This window comes from Choloepus didactylus, chromosome 13, assembly GCF_015220235.1.
Source record: "Choloepus didactylus isolate mChoDid1 chromosome 13, mChoDid1.pri, whole genome shotgun sequence".
In the NCBI taxonomy this organism is placed as follows: Eukaryota; Metazoa; Chordata; class Mammalia; order Pilosa; family Megalonychidae; genus Choloepus; species Choloepus didactylus.
Window position 1 is genome coordinate 86,771,735 of NC_051319.1, and position 10,419 is coordinate 86,782,153.

The following is a 10,419-nucleotide window of genomic DNA, read 5'->3' on the forward strand; positions in this document are numbered from 1 at the left end:
TCAGTGGACCAAAGGCTTTAGAATCCCCTGGGACCCACCCAGATCGTGCAGAACCCCAGGTCCCTCATGAGCCTAACCGAATCGGTTCTTCAGGTAGGAGTCAAGAACCTGATTTTAAAAATAAGCTCTGCTGTGATTATAAGGCAAGTTAAAGTTTAAAAACCACTGGACCAGAGCAAGTCCTAGAAGGGCAGAGATCCCCCAACAACAGTTACCCCTCAACGTGTACATAGCCCTGGTGCAAGGTGGGCACTCTCCTCACACCTGTTCCCATCACTGGTATTCTTTGGACAAAGTCAGAGAGGCAGACTTGAGAAATTAAGTATAAAATAAATCTCTGTAAGTCACATTTAAATATATTATTTAGAGGGACCACATTTGGAGACAGGATTCTTTTACATTACTGCAAACTTCATGCAAAGACTCAGTTCTGGATCATCCATTCCTCCTCTCCTAGCAACTGGGATACTGTATCTTGACCTCAGACTTAGCTCAAGAAGACCTCTGACCTTAGCTTGAGGGGTGTGAGAAGCCCTGGCCCAGCACCGTTGCCTTTGTCTGTGTTCTTGGCCACCATCCACTGCCTGGCTCAAGAAAATCTGAGGCGCACCTGCATTCACACCTTGTTCCCGAAGGCTGCAGTCCTCTCAAGGTTGAGATTCTGTCCCTGGGCCAAGCTAGGGACTGGCCATCTGTTGTGAGTTTCCAAATGCTGGTTTATTTTCTAGGGTCTTCAGATATCACCTGTTGCTGAATTCCTGTCACCAAACCCCACCTGCCTCTCAGGACTCCTCAAGCGATCCCCCAAAACATACACAACATGCCAGTGGAGAGCCCAGGGCTAGGGGGCCTGGTGGGGAGCTTGGCCTTGTGACGTAGTAGCTGTGTGACTTTCAGCACCTGGCCTACATCCTGAGCATCTCTACACCAGCCCCGACTTCATAGGGTTGTCATGAGAATTCAGTGTGATGATACACACAAAGCCCTGGGCACACGGCCTGGCCCATGGTAAGGACTCAGGAAACACCATTGACCATTACAGAAGCTCTTCTATTTCTAGATGCTCGTAGCTGCAAACAAAGCTCCAGGCCAAAGCCAAAGCACCTCCATGCTGTCCAAAAGGTGGTACAAGTGCTCCCAAAGAGAGTGGCACTTTGGGATTTGCAATGAAAGGACTTATGAGCAGCCTTTTTAGTCCAGACTTTTCTGTTATAATAATAATTAATATTCACATAGTGTTAATAGCACGGATAGTGCTCGCTGTAAGCCAGGCACTGTGCTAAGGGCATTACTCATTTAGTCCTTTCAATAGCAAGGTTGGTACTTTATTACCCCATTTTACAGGTGAGGAAATTGAGGCAAAAGGTCACAGGACCAATAAGTAGCAGGAGCAGAATTTGAACTCCAGGCAGTCTTACTTCAGAATCATTTATCCATTATGTTATGCTACCTCTCTTAAGTAGTGAAACTTAGGAATTAAAATAATTCCTGTCCCCTCCCTGCCCCTCTTCTCTCGCTGTTGACTAGTGACCCAGATGCCAGCTACCTGGACTCCTTTGCCTTTCAGCTGATTGGACCTCCTGTCGTCCCAGGCCGACCTCTCTGTTACCTGCCCACCCGATAGGGACCCTCCCTTTTCCATGGTGGATCGGGCTGGATCCAGTCACAGCTTGAGAAGGGACACATCGAGGGTACCCAATGAATCTTCACTGATTTGGTGAATCCTTTCCTAAGGAAAATACTCTTTCACCCACAATGTATGTGTTGTAGTAGGTGTTAGATTCTAGAACAGGGTAAGTCTGTGGCGCAATTGACTACAAATTATTTTTCCAGTAGCCTAAATCAGGAAGTATTGCATTAGCCAAGCAGTCTGCCCAATACCTAATTCCTGGCAGCTAGCAGGGCAGGACAGGAGCTCCATGGTCCTTAGTAGTTCATTCAGGGGCCACAGAATGCCCGTCAGCACAGTGAGCAGCATGCCTTCTCTCCTGGAATCAGACATCCCTTCTTGTGGTGCAGATGGAGCATATGGATGTCCGTCCACCATCTCCATCGAAAATATTATCATCACAGTTGGTGCGGCTCGCCTATCAAGTCAAATCACTTACGTAACCAGACACTGCTTCCTAAAATCCTTTTTGGGATCCTGCAAGCCATAAATGTATATGTATGCGTCAGATTTGGGAGTGAGTTTAAAAGAAACTCAATGTTTTCTCTTTTAACTTTTTGGTTATTAACGTTGCTTTTGCTTAAGTATTTAAAATGCTTAAAAAATTAAAAAAAGGCGAGGGGCAACAGAAAAATGTCTCCCAGCCTCTGCCAGCCAACCTGAGCCGCAAATTTGGTGATGTTGCCTTCAGAGACATATAATCTTAGGAGACGCATTTCCCTGGAAGCACTCAATGGCCAACGCAAAGAAAACAAAGGAAAAAGGAACTTATGTCTATGAATCAGAACCTCCACCAAAATCCACACATGCTCACACAGACAAATAGCCCCAGTAAACAGCTGGCCAGCCCTTCTCTAGACACCACCTTCCAAAGCAAGGTCCATTTCTTTTCGCCCTTTGCCAGGGTCAGGCTGGCTGGTCCTCACCCAGGCATGTGAGGTGCAGCCTGGCCCACCCTCTGCTGGGATGCTCATGTCATCCCACTGGTGTTTGTGGAGCTAAGTCATAAACAATCACATCCCTGTAGCAAATGAGAGGGAAAGTTCTGGTCACCAAAGCAGCAAAGAAGGCGGAAAAGTGGGGGTGGATTTAACACAGCTAGAGAAAGCACCGAGTGTTTGAATTCTGCTGAGACAGAGTGCATTGTTGGGCCCGAGAGACACAATGAGGTAGATTCCCTCTTGGGTCTCTGAAAAATGAGTATTTGAGTAAATGCCTGAAATTCCCATCCCAGCACCTGGAGGCCTGAATTTTTCAACTGCTCCTCTCTAGAAGCCCTGAATAACTTGGCAGGTTATGGGGGTGTGGATGTGGATGGCATATGTGCTCTAGAACAAGCCCAGTGGTTAGCCATTCAGCCTCCTTTTCCACTGGTACTACTGGGAGGGGTAGTGAAATGAGGATGTTATTTTCAGAGGCAGTCAGAGGCAAGACAAGAAGTAATCCAGGTGACCAATGGGGCCATCAAAATAACACCCTGTCAAAACCTTGAGCTGACACTCTCAGATAATCCTGTTTCAGGCAAACGCTTATACCGAAAGGCTGATAAAACCTAAGGTGCCTACCCAATGAGCAGGTATTGCAGGGCTGTTGAATTTCCAGGCTACCCAAAAAAGTGAGTGTGACACAGCCAGATAATGCCAGCCAGACTCAGTATGGCCACAGCTTTCGGCTTCTGCAGAGCCACCAGGCCCCATCCATCACTAAATGCAAACATTCCTGACCTTTCCAGACCTCATCAGGGGGGTAGGAATGGAGATAATGGGGCAGCACTGGTGCATTTTCAGTTTTACAAGTCTATAAGGTAAGGGCGATTTTTATCTGTATGTGCCCTCGGCAAGCCTTCGCCCAGAGTAGCAATCTGCACCAATCTGAACGCAGCCATAGTGAAGTTGGTTTTTTGTTTTTTGTTTTTTGTTTTGGTATTTCACTTCTAGGAGTGCTAGTTCCTGTTGTAGCTGCTTAAAACATTTTTGCTGCCTTACTTTTCTTTCCTCTCCAAATAGCCTCATAATTGCACTTGGAGACACACAATAAACACACACACACACACACACACACACACACATCCCTTGGCTCTGGATGTAACCAGTTTTCTCTTCCCCAGAACAGATACCCTGATTCTTACCTGAAGCTCTAGAGCCTGCAGGCTGAGGGCTGTGCCTCTCTCCACGCTCAGGCTGTCCCAGGGGAGATGGTGTCCACTTGGAGTCCTCTGCTCCGTCCTCGTCCCTGTCACTGAGGGCTGCTGCTGCAGTGCCTTCCCCAGCAGCCCCGAGCTGGCGCTCTGAACCTCTCAGTTACTGCAGCTCTGCGTGGGGAGAGGGGACGGGCTGTGGCATGCACATCAGGTTGTTGGCCCGCCTCCATGCACCATGCCACAGAGCCGGCTACCAGTCCCAGAGGGCTGTGGGGGAAGGAGGGAGGCAAGCTGGGTGGGTGAGGATGTCAGCCTCCAGATCTCTCTCCGGCCCTTGTTTATCAGTAGAAGGGATCTGCCTGTGGACAGAGGCCCATGCCCACCCCACTCCCAGGGTCACAGACAGAGCTCTGAATGTCCTGATCCTGCACAGCCAGCAGCAGGCCCAGGAAAGCAGCGCCGTTGGCCAGCAGGGAGGTGAGGCAGAGACAGCAGACAGTGGCAGCAACTACCCTGGGTGTTATTTTAACGTGGTTTGTCTTGGGGCAAATGGCTGTGCTTAAAGGACTACTAGCTTGTCTGAGAAGACTCCTGTTTATTTTGAGACCTCAGTCACCAGGGAAACAGTAGGTCATGGCTCAGAGAAGCTTTCTGGAATGAGAGGCTGCTGGATGAGAGGAGATCCTTTTCTGTCCTGTCAACTTGTGTCCATGCACAGGGGTATAGGTGTCTGTTTGTGGCAGAGTATGTGTGTGTGTCTCTCTCTGTCTTTCTGTCTGTCTGTACCCAGAGCCCAGCCTTGCAAGAGCCTTTTGCAAAGCCAGTCAAGGCAATGGCCATCCAGTTTAGGGCTGCGGAGGGGCTACAGAGAGAATATTTTTTTCATTCCTTACCAGGCTTCAAGCCTGTCCCTGTGGGGCTGGGTGACTCTGCAGGTAAGCTCAGCATCAGGGGTGGAGATTTCTTCAATGGAGCCTTGTGCAGCATCTTTATACCATTGGCCAGACAGGGGCAGGAGAGGGAGGTACCTGCCTGTACAAATAATTCTTTGGCTAGAAGGTAGGAAATGAAGCTGGACTGAAAGGACATGGATCATGATGGAAGTTTTTTGGAAGAGACCAAATGGAAACATGATGGATAGTTTCCTATAACTGATGAAGAGCCCCTCCTCCTTGTGCAGGCATTTGAGCCTGGGAGGTATGAGCGTGCGTGTGCACTTGTCTTTGTGTGCACATCTGCTTGTATACCTGCCTGCCTAATGATTCAGATAGAGAGGTATAGGTTGGCCTGTCGGGAAGGGAAACAGGCGTGCTGGTTTTTCTCTTTTCTGGGCAGTTGCTCCGGTACAGGGAAGGTGCAGCAGCTGGAAGCCTCTGATCCAAACACTTCATGGAGCACCCTGGCGAAAGCCATTCATTGCCTTTTGATGGGACGGGCCTGGGAGAAGCTCATTTCCTATAATAGGGAGCTAGAAGGCTCAAATATCACAGAAATCTAATAATGGATGGGCAACAACTCTCCTAAAAGAGACTTGAAGGTACAGAAAAAGTTGATTTCTCCAGACTCTATTAGCTAGACCCTCCATGAACTGACATTTGCATGTATCCAAAAGATGCTGATAATTTGTTTTAGAAAAAGAATAATCTCCCTGAGACTCTGCAAGATTCCCAAGGACCTTCTGAATCATTGAAAGATAACAATATTTCGTACAATTGTCTACTAAATATTGGAGAATTGTTATGCTATACGCAGTATACATATTAACTCTTTTTTAACCACATGGAATGATAACTTTTTAAGTTAGGAAACACCCTATAAACCCTGAGGATAGAGATGCAGGCTCAGAGTCTCACTTAAGGTTTATGCTCATAAAGCCTTCACTTTGACTAAAATCAGGTCTCCTACCCCGGCCTGGCACCCTAGCCTGCCCACTCTGAGGTTTTGAGAAGTCCTGGGCAACTCAGCTCTTCAGCACCCCCAATTCCACCCTTCCTCAAGGGGGCTAATAGGACTTTCCTCATCATATCTTCCTTGCAACCCTCGCAGGATTGTCATGACCACCAAATGTTTTGAAAGTATGTAGGAGCACTTTGAAAGCTGATAATACAAGAGCATTGTTTTATTTTTATTTCTTCATTATACCCAGCTGGGAATCACTGTTAAAAACCAACAACAACACAGCTTTAAGGGAAACAATCCCTAGCTACCGATATAAACTGATTTCTTGACTACATATTGGTATTAGGTGTTTGGCAATGCTACTGTCCAAATATTGAGAACTAATGAATCCTCAGTTCCTTATTTACTGTAAAATAATTTCCCCCCAATGTTGACATTTAAAAAAATCCATTTTAGCATCCTTCAATTTCTGTATTTCATTTCCATGTCAAATATCTAGATTTATCTTCTAAATAACATACATTCAGATTTTTTGAGTCCCGACACATGACGATGCTAATAGTGTTTGGCCCCACTGTTATCTAGAGTGGGAGGGGAGCTGGAGGTGACCTAGTCTGAAAGTCTGGCCTCAGAATAGCCCTCCAGCTGTATGCAAGGAAGTAGTCAGTGGAATTAATCGCTGTCAAAGCCACTTACTAGCATCCACAATATGCTAGATCCTATACAGAGTATGTAACAGAAACCACGTCTTCCCCCAAAGCACTTATACCACACTTTACGTCATTTCTGCAGTGATTAAGACAGTCTATGAGTTTACTAGAACTGCGGGGGAGTGGGGAGTTATCAGGAAAGAGACCCACAAAAGGCCTCGTAGAAGCCTCGTATGTTTATCCACAGAGACTGGACTTGCCTAGAGTCGTCTACATCTAAAACATTGTGGCTAGTGCCAGAGGTGACATTTTTCCTCCCCTCCCTAGGAGGTTGATTTGCTACAGGGCACTTCAGTGATTGCTATTACAGAAAGTGGCTCTAAACCTTTTATGAGAGACTGTAAAGGGTAATAAAGGTAGAATGTGACATTTCTGTGGTTTTAGTTATTGTGCATTCAGTGCCTCTGAAAATCAGGCATAAAACTATCTTTTTAATTGCACCAACATGAAAGAAGCAGAACTTCTTCAAAATGCCCCCAATAAATAAATTTTCTAACTCTCCAGGCATAGCATATAAGCCCTGGCTTCTGCTCCTTGAATTTTGAGACCGATTTTCAATATTTGCTTTAAATTGTCCCTTTCATTCATCCCATTTACATAAATAATACAGTTTTATGAAAGGCACACCAGACACACTGCATTTTCTTTCTAATCTCATTTGACCTTGTTCAGACACAACAAATCCTAATCAGCTGACAGGAGAAATTAGACGCTGCATGCCACTCCTTCCCCACAAAGCATTTCCTCCTGTTTATGCCCAGTCATGCAGTTAGATGAAGAGAATCCTGGACTCACAAAGAATCAGCTGCCAAGATGACCAAGGGGAGTGATTGACATACAGGGCACTGGGAAATGCAGCAGGTGGACATTCATGGGGCATCATATTTAGTTGCCCAAGGAGATCTGACAGCCACAAAAACCACCAGAGCTACAGGACAGAAATGGGGTCCAGCAGCTCGCAAGAGAAGGTGCCTCTCCCTGATGGTGCTGTGAGCCAAGAACGTTGGACGTGCCCCACTTTGTCAGCCTGGCTCTCCAGCAACTTCCATTAGGATGCTTGAAAAGGGCCAGAACCATGAGAGGTGGCCTTCCTTTCTTCTGATATTGATTGTCCATTGCCTATTCTATGTTTTCCTTGATCCCAATTTTTAATTTCTATTTTAAAATATTTTAACCTCGAATGTACATAATGGTTTGCACACATGATTAAAAAAAATTACACTATATGGAAAGGTATAAAATGACTTCCTCACTACTCCCCTTCTCCCCAAAGGTAACCACTCTTAACTGATTTTTGTGGACCTTTTTAGGAAAAAATATGCTTGTATGTCTGAATGTGTGTATACATGCTCACAGCTAATCTACCTGGACCCCAGGTTATGAATGTAGAAAGTCCAGTGGTTTTTCTGTGAGTCACAAAACCCCTGGAGAATCTGACAAGATCTATGAACTGTTTCCCCAGAAAAAAAAAATGCCTGCACATATACCCATCCATACATGTTTACACTTAATTTCAGTAATTTCCAAGATGCCCCAAAGCCCATTTTAACCCCAGGTTAATAATTGGTTAGCTGTTTGGCAAAAGAAACAACTAAACAAACAAACCCCCCAAAAATGGATCTATAGTTTATTATTTAAATTACAGTGAATCAGAGATTTAAATATAAGAAGACAGACAAAACATTACCATAAAAGGAAAGTAAGGTTTATAATCTTAGAATGGGGAAAAGCTTTTTGAAGCATGATTGGAAACCCAGAAATGTAAGTAGGAAAGAATAGTAAGATGGATTTTACAAAATTTACAATGATCTGTACAGAGAAGAGGGAAAATGCCTCCCAGTTTAGACTCCAGGGAGAAATCTATGGATCCCATCTTTTCCCACCTATACTGTTTCCACTTGAATTATGTGGATGGCATGCAGCCAAGCTGTGTGCAACAAAATATAAGTTTATCAGAGGAGACAGGGTGAGACATCCTTCATCAGAGCCCTGTGGCTGAGTTAAATATTTCATAAGCAGTGGTTTGTTTCTGGTTCACATAATCTTTTTTTCTAATTAAATTTTTTTAATTAGAAAAGTTGTAGTTTTACAGAAAAGTCATGTGAAAAACACAGTGTTCCTACATACTCCCCCTCCCCATTATTAACACTTTACATTAGTGTGGTACCTTTGTTACAATTGATGAAAGAATATTATAATTGTAGTATTAACTATAGTCTGTAGTTTAAAGTAGGGAGTATTTTTAACAGCTTTATTGAGATGTAATTTACATACCATATAGTTCACCCATTTAAAGTATACAATTCAGTGGCTTTTAGTATTTTCACAAGGTTGTGCAACCATCACCACTATCTAATTTTAAAACATTTTTGTCACCCCATAAAAAAAACCCCATATTAGCAGTCACTCCCTGTTCTTTCCTTCTGCCAGCCCTAGGGAACCACTAATATTTCTGCTTCCATAGATTCATGTGTTCTGGCCATTTCATATATAAATGGAATTGTACTAAACAGACTTGCCCTTGGCTTAATGCTTTCAAGGTTCATCCATGTCACAGCAAGCATCAGAACTTCATCCTTTTTTATTATTGAATAATCTTCCATTGTATGGATATATCACATTTTATTCATCCATTCATCATTTGATGGGCATTTGGGTTGTTTCCACTTAGGGCTATTATGACTAATGCTGCTATGAACATTTGTGAACAAGGTTTTGTGTGAACATATGTTTTCATTTATCTTGGGTCTAGTAGTGGTTCTTCTCTTCAAGATTTACCCAACAAATTTTCCTTAGCCCATATAATTAAAAAAGGTTTTTTTTTTTTTCCCATCATAGCCTCATGGAGAAGCCAGTAGCTTTGGATCCTGAAGATCTGAGAGCTCTTCTATCCCCTTCCGTGACCGTCTGCATAATCTTGGGACCTGACTCCACCTCACTGTGCTTCACTTGTACCCTCCATAAAAGGAAGGTAAGGACACCAGCTCTGTGACACTCTAAGAGAATACTGAGAGGATAAATGAAATGACACATATCAAAGGCAGTCTGCTCTTCAGAAGATGCTAACTCACATGAATGGGTTAGTGTGCCTCAAAGGAACAAGATGTACTTGAACTGAGGGGTTCAACGAGACCTGCTCACCAACCCCGCAGGGACCACATCAGCACGAGACCACTGGGCAGATGTGGGGGCATGAATGGTAAAAAAATACTCAACATTTTCATCTCAAGATTTTGGGTTCTTCTGAAATCAGAATTTGGTTCCCTTCCAAATTGTACAAGCCTCCGTCAGAGTGAGGACTCCTGCCTGGTCAGCTGGTCAGCAGGCAGGGGAAAGGGCAGGGCCATGCCTAGTGCCAGAAGGCCCAGCTTCACTTCAAAAGCCCACCCTCCAGCCAACATTTCCCAGAAGACCAGCCGCCTCCCATTTAATTAAAGAGCACCCATCTCTCCACCAGAGCCCCAGAGGCACCTCCTTTTGTGAAATCCCTGTGCCCTCTGACCTGCTTATTGGCTCTGGGACAGCAGTGTACCCCCTTACCCTGGATGGAATCTAATGAGGCTCCACCTTGTAGAGGCACTGGGAACCTGGTGGCTGAAGAGGGATCTGAAATAGCTGAGCTTTCTCATGTGCTCTGACCAGTCATCTGTGTCCCTTGCTCTTTAAAATCAGGCAGCAGGAAACTCTACTGGTAAGCAGGTAAATAATGAATGGAAGGGGAAATGAAAGGGCAAGCAAGTCCAAGTTCTAATCATGACACCGCCAGTTACTAGCTTTGTGGTCTAGGACAAGTGACTTAATTCCATGAGACTCAGTTTCCCTATCTACCGAATGAGATGATAGCAGCATTTGCCTTATAAGGTCACTGTAGGATCACCAGAGATGGTGCCTATAGGGGTTCTGCCATACGTTAAGAGCTCAACAAATGTTTGCTATAATTATTATATTGATTATATTATTTTTAAAATGAGAATTAAGGACCTCGAGAAATCTGGCCATCC

At 44.7% G+C, this 10,419-nt stretch overlaps 2 protein-coding genes across 2 annotated transcripts in view; one reads left to right on the plus strand and one right to left on the minus strand.

The window, feature by feature from the left end:
• Positions 1 to 10,419, plus strand: part of LOC119507776 — a 387,511-nt gene that overhangs the window by 359,400 nt on the left and 17,692 nt on the right. The window contains exon 10 of the mRNA XM_037800927.1: positions 9,257 to 9,389. The gene's annotated coding sequence lies outside the window, so the exon portion shown is untranslated. The remainder of the gene's footprint in view (positions 1 to 9,256; positions 9,390 to 10,419) is intronic.
• Positions 1 to 10,419, minus strand: part of FGF1 (fibroblast growth factor 1) — a 101,520-nt gene that overhangs the window by 88,859 nt on the left and 2,242 nt on the right. The window contains exon 3 of the mRNA XM_037801462.1: positions 3,798 to 3,980. The gene's annotated coding sequence lies outside the window, so the exon portion shown is untranslated. The remainder of the gene's footprint in view (positions 1 to 3,797; positions 3,981 to 10,419) is intronic.